This window comes from Lissotriton vulgaris, chromosome 4_1 (assembly GCF_964263255.1).
Source record: "Lissotriton vulgaris chromosome 4_1, aLisVul1.2, whole genome shotgun sequence".
Classification (NCBI taxonomy): Eukaryota; Metazoa; Chordata; class Amphibia; order Caudata; family Salamandridae; genus Lissotriton; species Lissotriton vulgaris.
The window spans coordinates 1,831,747,820-1,831,756,612 of record NC_141691.1 but is presented as its reverse complement, the minus strand read 5'-3'; the positions used below and the strand labels follow the sequence as shown (position 1 = coordinate 1,831,756,612).

Sequence of the window (8,793 nt, the reverse complement as noted above, 5' to 3'; positions counted from 1 at the left end):
AACTCGGGCCCGGAAGCCAAACCTGAACGCACCTCATGAAGACCGACACCCTGTAATCAGGGTGGAATGGCCGAAGGACCCCACCCATGCAAGGGCGGGACGCCCTCACCCACAGGCGGACGAGGAGACCGAAGGTAGGCCGCGCCCAGGGGAGCGGGCCCCAAATGAAAGGACAGGAGACAGCCAGAATAGGCCACCCGCAGAAAATCCAGTCACCACCGACAAGGACGCAGCCAGACCAGACGGCCGAGCCAGCCTCGCGGCCACCAGAGTGGGAAGGGTGACTAACCCACCTCCACAACGCCCATCACAACGGACGCAGGCAGAGGAAGGGAGTCCGGAGACATGCGTAGAGAACGCACCCAGAGAAACCCCGGGAACAACCACCGCCGCCGGAGGAGGGAAATGCAAGCCACAAAATGGAACGAATCACGAATTTGCGTGTCAACCCAGCGCAGGGGCCATGCCAATCATCACCGTAGCGTAAATTGATACAAGAATAGCGCACTACTCACCCGCAAGGGTCTCAAGGCACTTGTACGAATGCCGCTGAGGAACCCATCCTGGCTTTCCCTGCGAGGCGTCCACTCCTGGACACCCCCAAGGTGGAGGCCAGGCATCCTTAGCATTGTGGGGGCCGTTGCGGAGAATAAGCAAGCTATTGCCCAGAGTTGCAGATTGGGACTCCATGATTGGACTAGGCACCGAGGCGAGAATTATCAGGTCCGTGGAATATTTTGAACCCAAGACCCGCCGAGGCAGGGAATTGAAACCAGGTCCCGGGCCAGACCTCTGCATCAGGGTCTGCCGCAAATCACTGAGCCACACTTCTCCACTACCACTTTTAGCATATGTGCTGCCGAAGCGAGCACTGCAGGAAAAGGAAGGCCCCGCCGACGGCGACAGAAGAGGGACCAGGACCCCCGCCACCAAGAGGTGACCAGAAGGCACAGCACCACAGAAGAACCAACTCACATGAGTTCGGCGCCATAGAACACTCGGCCAACCTGACGGCTCAGGGTGTGCCAAGTACCGACCACACAGTACAACTCCCCACCAGATGAAACACGGGCCCCCAGGACGCTGGACCGGAATGTCAGAAGTGGGAACTGAACCCACGCTCGCCCGCGCAAGAACTGATCGCGCCCCTGGAGCGCACACCAAACTGTGAATGCAGAGAAAGGCATGAATACAGCCGCACCAGCAGGGGAACCGAGGACGTCTGCCAAGAGCCGTGGTGGTCGGAGGATGAGAAAAAGCCAGGAGACGGCAAAACCATCACACACCGGGAGGCGACCCCCTGGACCCTAGGGGCGTCCAGCACCGTTCCGTGCCGCCATGGAGAGGTAACCCGCGGCCTGTAGCGACCTCCCTCCTGCTAGTGCCCTCATCAGCCGTGGCCGACGAAGGCAAACACACCCGGCGGAACCAAGACCCCGCCCACAAGAGGCGGGAGGCGCCCGGAGCCAACCCCAGCGCGGCAAGCGGCCACGGGCCTCAGGGAAGGCAAAGAAAATCCCAAGCGTAGGCGGCAGCGACCAGCGCCGCGCTACCGAGACCCAGGCCGGCAGGAGAGGAGCACCCGGACCCGGCCAGCGTAGCCGAGGTGCAGAAAAACGAGGTAGGACCGAGCCCGCCCCCATTGCCCCCAGACCGGTACGCGCCCCAGCACGCCGAGGCTCACAACCCCGGCCAGGCTCAGTGCAAGTACCGCCGTAGGAGCGTCACGCACTGAAGCACCCCAAGCAAGGTCAAAGGCATGTGATTGAAACCCTACCCTTAAACGGGTGTAGCATAACACACTTAATTTGGCAAACAAATCATTCGGGACCCACTATGCTCGGCAATCTCCAATACTCTGGAGACGCCCGTACAGCAAGTGAAAACCGGGAAATAACCCGGGACCACACACATGCGTCCAGCGCATTGAAAGCAACCGGAGCCCCAGCACACACGCCGGAGAACCTCCAGCGCCGGACCCGAAGCCCACAACGGGCAAGGGCCCTTCAGTAACGACCGGGGGAGGCACGGGAATGCACAAACACCCCACACCCCCGGCCGCCCCCCCCTGTAAACCCCTGGCACGCTACAGCAGCACCTAACCGGCCCCACAGGACCGGGGGAAGGAAGAGGGGGGGGGATTTAAGTTCCAGGTACCAGGGACCGCTAAAGCAGGATCCTCAACCCCAAAACCCATGGGCCAGCTAACGCAGGCCCATCTTACCTGTACAGCGCCTCTGGAGAGAATCGCGCAGAACAAAAAAAGCAGGCTGTTGGTTGGGCCGGTCCGCCTCTTATAGAGGTCAGGTGTGACTGGTTGGCCATGTTGGGAGGGGGTGGGAGGCTTTTTTTACTTTGGAGGGTTATGTCGTGGAGCTGAAGCTCACTATGTAAGTCATGTGGCGAGGAAGACTAACGAGGAGGTAATGCTTGATTACCTAGCTGGGCCATGACACTGGCAGCCTGGGGCACTTTGTTATGTTATGTTATGTTATGTTATGTTATGCGTTTTTATTAGGCGCACAGATGCTCCAGCCAAGGAGCGTCCTGGCGCCCGACAAGGCAGCTGCACAGCACAACATAGTGGAGAAGTGTGGCTCACTGGTTAGAGCAGGCAGGTCCCTGAAGCAGAGGTCAGACCCGGGACCAGGGTTCAATTCCCGACGCGGCAGGGTCTTGAGCTCAAATGTCCACGGACTCGATAATTCTCGCTTCGGTGCCTGACCTAATCATGGGTTCACACTCTGCAACTCTGGGCATTAAGCTTGCTTAATCTCCACAATGGCCCCCCGCGGCGGGATGCCTGTCTTTCACCTTGGGGATGCCCTGTAGGGGCTATCTCACAGGGAAAAGCCAGGACGGGTTCCCAAGGCAAGCGCTTAGAGACTATAAACAAATGTACGGGGGGTCAAGGGGAAATAATTTAAAGACCTGTCTACTCACGCCCCTTCTATCTAAGTACACAAATACAAGAAAGAAGACCAGGTCTATGGTGGTGTCCTGTAATGCGCGGCATACAAGATTACATGGATGCATGTGTAACAACAATTGAGTCGCACTGGGCTGGTTAAATTTCCCTTCAGACCACCCTCGTGGCGGAATTTCATCATATGGGAATAAGCATTCGCTCCAAATACCGCCCAACCATCAGCTGACGGTGCGGAAGAGGAAAGCGACGCATTAAGCCACAGTGTTGCTCAATAGGTAATGCTGAATGGGTGCAGTGCTCTAATGATAGTGCTAACTAAGATTAACTACCCAAACTCAAGATAATAATTAATAAAGACAAGTGTGGGTGCCAAGATTAAAAACACGCCTAGTAGTTGAGGAGTAAAACTACATTATGGCGCTGTGCAGAGTGGTCAACTAGTTTCAGCTTGATGGAAAAATACTCCAGCTTTCGTCAGGACCTAGTGAATAATAAGCTACTGCAACAAGTATGTATTAAATATGTGAGATTGCAAAAAAATAATTTGCATCAAAATTAGTAACGTGAAGTGTACTTAGAAGAATCAGTATCTGCCAGGAACTTGGAGCCCCAATGTCCGCTGGAGACAGGAAGGTAATCTTCTTCCTGTTAACAAAATACAGAAAGTACACACCGTACATTAAATTGTACACATAAAACCACACAACCTCACAGATACCGCACAAACAAAACACACATGCGGAAACAATTTGCGTTCCACATATCAATGAACATACTAGCTCAGTCACACGGAGGCATTTCCTCCTAGTGATACTCACCCAGCTTTGTGTGGGTGACGACCTCACCTCACCCGGCAACCGCTCGGGAAGTAGAGGCCCCGCTCTGATGTGTAGGAAAAAGAGGGCACAGTCAACGCACAGAGCTTCTGTACCCCACCAAATTGTGCTACACATCTACCCCAAAAAACGTGTGATAGCCAACAAACTGCCCCTCTATATATATACCTCAAAAACACGGCCCATATCAGTAGCTCAAAGTTGACAATTGGCTCTGGTCATATAGTAAATATGGCCACTTGCAGGCCTCTAGGTCACACAATACAGCAGTCTTTGAGGCACAGCATTATTGTAAACATGTGCCGATAAATCAGAAGGATACCATATCTATGTGAACAAATAGGACCTTAGTCTCTCATTTATATATGGTAAAAGCTGAGGAGATAAGCACCTAGATACCCTTCACTTGTATTTAGATGTACATGTCAGACTCAAGGCAGCGCCTAATTCCAGTAGTAAAGTAAGATAAACTAAGCATCCGCTGGCTTAAAGTATGATAAACTATGCATCCGCTGGCTTACCTATCCGTCGGTGCCCCATGCTGAATTCGAGCGGAAGGGAAGGTGCCGGCGGGGTCACACACTTGATTTAAATATCCGGATTGCTAGGATCCGCCGCCTATCAGGGTGTTTGGGGGTAAGGTAATATCGCATGCCCCTCCTTCACTTTCTTCACGCACTGAGATGCTACCATGGTGAAGATTTCAATCGCGGCTGAACACAGCGCTGATCCCTCGCACATGCGTACGTGCGACCTACTTCAGGCAGCAGTGTCTGAGCACTGTGTCATAGCGCATGCGCTATGGCGTCTATGGCCACTAATGGAAAAATAGGATAATCAGGCGGAATCTGCCATTGACCCCTAAGGCGGGGGCTGATAATAAGAAGTCACGTTTCTTATGAGGAAACGTTGCAGCAGCGGTCAGGAATGCCCCGATCGGCCTGCGGATAAGGAGGAGGAAGGAGTAGATATTTTCTGGTATACATATGATAAGTGCCCAGTCTGTACGTATAGAAATATAATAACGCACACAAATAACGTTTCTTCATGTAATTGAGAGAGGTAGTTTAAATAAATGACCGCGGTGATGCTAATCCCTAGTGGAGCCCACCATGTAAGGTGGAACTCATGAAACCACCTCACCACATTATAATGGGCAATCAGTCACCAGGAAGGATATAATACCGTAGTCCCAATTGGAATATATCCGTGTCTGTTAAGTCTACAGTGCTCCAAATGAAGGAGCTAGATCATTATTGGAATAATGCTAAGTGGGGACAGGACTAAGTGATAAGATGTCACATTTAGCTGCATCCTATTCCGTGGCATACATCTATTGTCCGCAAGACTGAGGCAAAACATAGTGGGCAGAAAGAGTCAAACACAATTTGATTGGCGAGAGCAATTCGTGTAAACATAAACCTGAGTTTACAACCAGAAAGAATAGACCCGCAGCCAGAAGCTGCTCTAAATACTATAAACAAATGTACGGGGGGTCAAGGGGAAATAATTTAAAGACCTGTCTACTCACGCCCCTTCTATCTAAGTACACAAATACAAGAAAGAAGACCAGGTCTATGGTGGTGTCCTGTAATGCGCGGCATACAAGATTACATGGATGCATGTGTAACAACAATTGAGTCGCACTGGGCTGGTTAAATTTCCCTTCAGACCACCCTCGTGGCGGAATTTCATCATATGGGAATAAGCATTCGCTCCAAATACCGCCCAACCATCAGCTGACGGTGCGGAAGAGGAAAGCGACGCATTAAGCCACAGTGTTGCTCAATAGGTAATGCTGAATGGGTGCAGTGCTCTAATGATAGTGCTAACTAAGATTAAGTACCCAAACTCAAGATAATAATTAATAAAGACAAGTGTGGGTGCCAAGATTAAAAACACGCCTAGTAGTTGAGGAGTAAAACTACATTATGGCGCTGTGCAGAGTGGTCAACTAGTTTCAGCTTGATGGAAAAATACTCCAGCTTTCGTCAGGACCTAGTGAATAATAAGCTACTGCAACAAGTATGTATTAAATATGTGAGATTGCAAAAAAATAATTTGCATCAAAATTAGTAACGTGAAGTGTACTTAGAAGAATCAGTATCTGCCAGGAACTTGGAGCCCCAATGTCCGCTGGAGACAGGAAGGTAATCTTCTTCCTGTTAACAAAATACAGAAAGTACACACCGTACATTAAATTGTACACATAAAACCACACAACCTCACAGATACCGCACAAACAAAACACACATGCGGAAACAATTTGCGTTCCACATATCAATGAACATACTAGCTCATTCACACGGAGGCATTTCCTCCTATGTTTTGCCTCAGTCTTGCGGACAATAGATGTATGCCACGGAATAGGATGCAGCTAAATGTGAGATCTTATCACTTAGTCCTGTCCCCACTTAGCATTATTCCAATAATGATCTAGCTCCTTCATTTGGAGCACTGTAGACTTAACAGACACGGATATATTCCAATTGGGACTACGGTATTATATCCTTCCTGGTGACTGATTGCCCATTATAATGTGGTGAGGTGGTTTCATGAGTTCCACCTTACATGGTGGGCTCCACTAGGGATTAGCATCACCGCGGTCATTTATTTAAACTACCTCTCTCAATTACATGAAGAAACGTTATTTGTGTGCGTTATTATATTTCTATACGTACAGACTGGGCACTTATCATATGTATACCAGAAAATATCTACTCCTTCCTCCTCCTTATCCGCAGGCCGATCGGGGCATTCCTGACCGCTGCTGCAACGTTTCCTCATAAGAAACGTGACTTCTTATTATCAGCCCCCGCCTTAGGGGTCAATGGCAGATTCCGCCTGATTATCCTATTTTTCCATTAGTGGCCATAGACGCCATAGCGCATGCGCTATGACACAGTGCTCAGACACTGCTGCCTGAAGTAGGTCGCACGTACGCATGTGCGAGGGATCAGCGCTGTGTTCAGCCGCGATTGAAATCTTCACCATGGTAGCATCTCAGTGCGTGAAGAAAGTGAAGGAGGGGCATGCGATATTACCTTACCCCCAAACACCCTGATAGGCGGCGGATCCTAGCAATCCGGATATTTAAATCAAGTGTGTGACCCCGCCGGCACCTTCCCTTCCGCTCGAATTCAGCATGGGGCACCGACGGATAGGTAAGCCAGCGGATGCATAGTTTATCATACTTTAAGCCAGCGGATGCTTAGTTTATCTTACTTTACTACTGGAATTAGGCGCTGCCTTGAGTCTGACATGTACATCTAAATACAAGTGAAGGGTATCTAGGTGCTTATCTCCTCAGCTTTTACCATATATAAATGAGAGACTAAGGTCCTATTTGTTCACATAGATATGGTATCCTTCTGATTTATCGGCACATGTTTACAATAATGCTGTGCCTCAAAGACTGCTGTATTGTGTGACCTAGAGGCCTGCAAGTGGCCATATTTACTATATGACCAGAGCCAATTGTCAACTTTGAGCTACTGATATGGGCCGTGTTTTTGAGGTATATATATAGAGGGGCAGTTTGTTGGCTATCACACGTTTTTTGGGGTAGATGTGTAGCACAATTTGGTGGGGTACAGAAGCTCTGTGCGTTGACTGTGCCCTCTTTTTCCTACACATCAGAGCGGGGCCTCTACTTCCCGAGCGGTTGCCGGGTGAGGTGAGGTCGTCACCCACACAAAGCTGGGTGAGTATCACTAGGAGGAAATGCCTCCGTGTGACTGAGCTAGTATGTTCATTGATATGTGGAACGCAAATTGTTTCCGCATGTGTGTTTTGTTTGTGCGGTATCTGTGAGGTTGTGTGGTTTTATGTGTACAATTTAATGTACGGTGTGTACTTTCTGTATTTTGTTAACAGGAAGAAGATTACCTTCCTGTCTCCAGCGGACATTGGGGCTCCAAGTTCCTGGCAGATACTGATTCTTCTAAGTACACTTCACGTTACTAATTTTGATGCAAATTATTTTTTTGCAATCTCACATATTTAATACATACTTGTTGCAGTAGCTTATTATTCACTAGGTCCTGACGAAAGCTGGAGTATTTTTCCATCAAGCTGAAACTAGTTGACCACTCTGCACAGCGCCATAATGTAGTTTTACTCCTCAACTACTAGGCGTGTTTTTAATCTTGGCACCCACACTTGTCTTTATTAATTATTATCTTGAGTTTGGGTAGTTAATCTTAGTTAGCACTATCATTAGAGCACTGCACCCATTCAGCATTACCTATTGAGCAACACTGTGGCTTAATGCGTCGCTTTCCTCTTCCGCACCGTCAGCTGATGGTTGGGCGGTATTTGGAGCGAATGCTTATTCCCATATGATGAAATTCCGCCACGAGGGTGGTCTGAAGGGAAATTTAACCAGCCCAGTGCGACTCAATTGTTGTTACACATGCATCCATGTAATCTTGTATGCCGCGCATTACAGGACACCACCATAGACCTGGTCTTCTTTCTTGTATTTGTGTACTTAGATAGAAGGGGCGTGAGTAGACAGGTCTTTAAATTATTTCCCCTTGACCCCCCGTACATTTGTTTATAGTATTTAGAGCAGCTTCTGGCTGCGGGTCTATTCTTTCTGGTTGTAAACTCAGGTTTATGTTTACACGAATTGCTCTCGCCAATCAAATTGTGTTTGACTCTTTCTGCCCACTATGTTTTGCCTCAGTCTTGCGGACAATAGATGTATGCCACGGAATAGGATGCAGCTAAATGTGACATCTTATCACTTAGTCCTGTCCCCACTTAGCATTATTCCAATAATGATCTAGCTCCTTCATTTGGAGCACTGTAGACTTAACAGACACGGATATATTCCAATTGGGACTACGGTATTATATCCTTCCTGGTGACTGATTGCCCATTATAATGTGGTGAGGTGGTTTCATGAGTTCCACCTTACATGGTGGGCTCCACTAGGGATTAGCATCACCGCGGTCATTTATTTAAACTACCTCTCTCAATTACATGAAGAAACGTTATTTGTGTGCGTTATTATATTTCTAT

The 8,793-nt window shown here is 48.9% G+C and overlaps 1 pseudogene; it reads right to left on the bottom strand.

Annotated features, from left to right (window-relative positions):
• Positions 1 to 413: 413 nt before the first annotated feature.
• Positions 414 to 512, bottom strand: LOC147724595 (U6 spliceosomal RNA; annotated as a pseudogene).
• Positions 513 to 8,793: the final 8,281 nt, after the last annotated feature.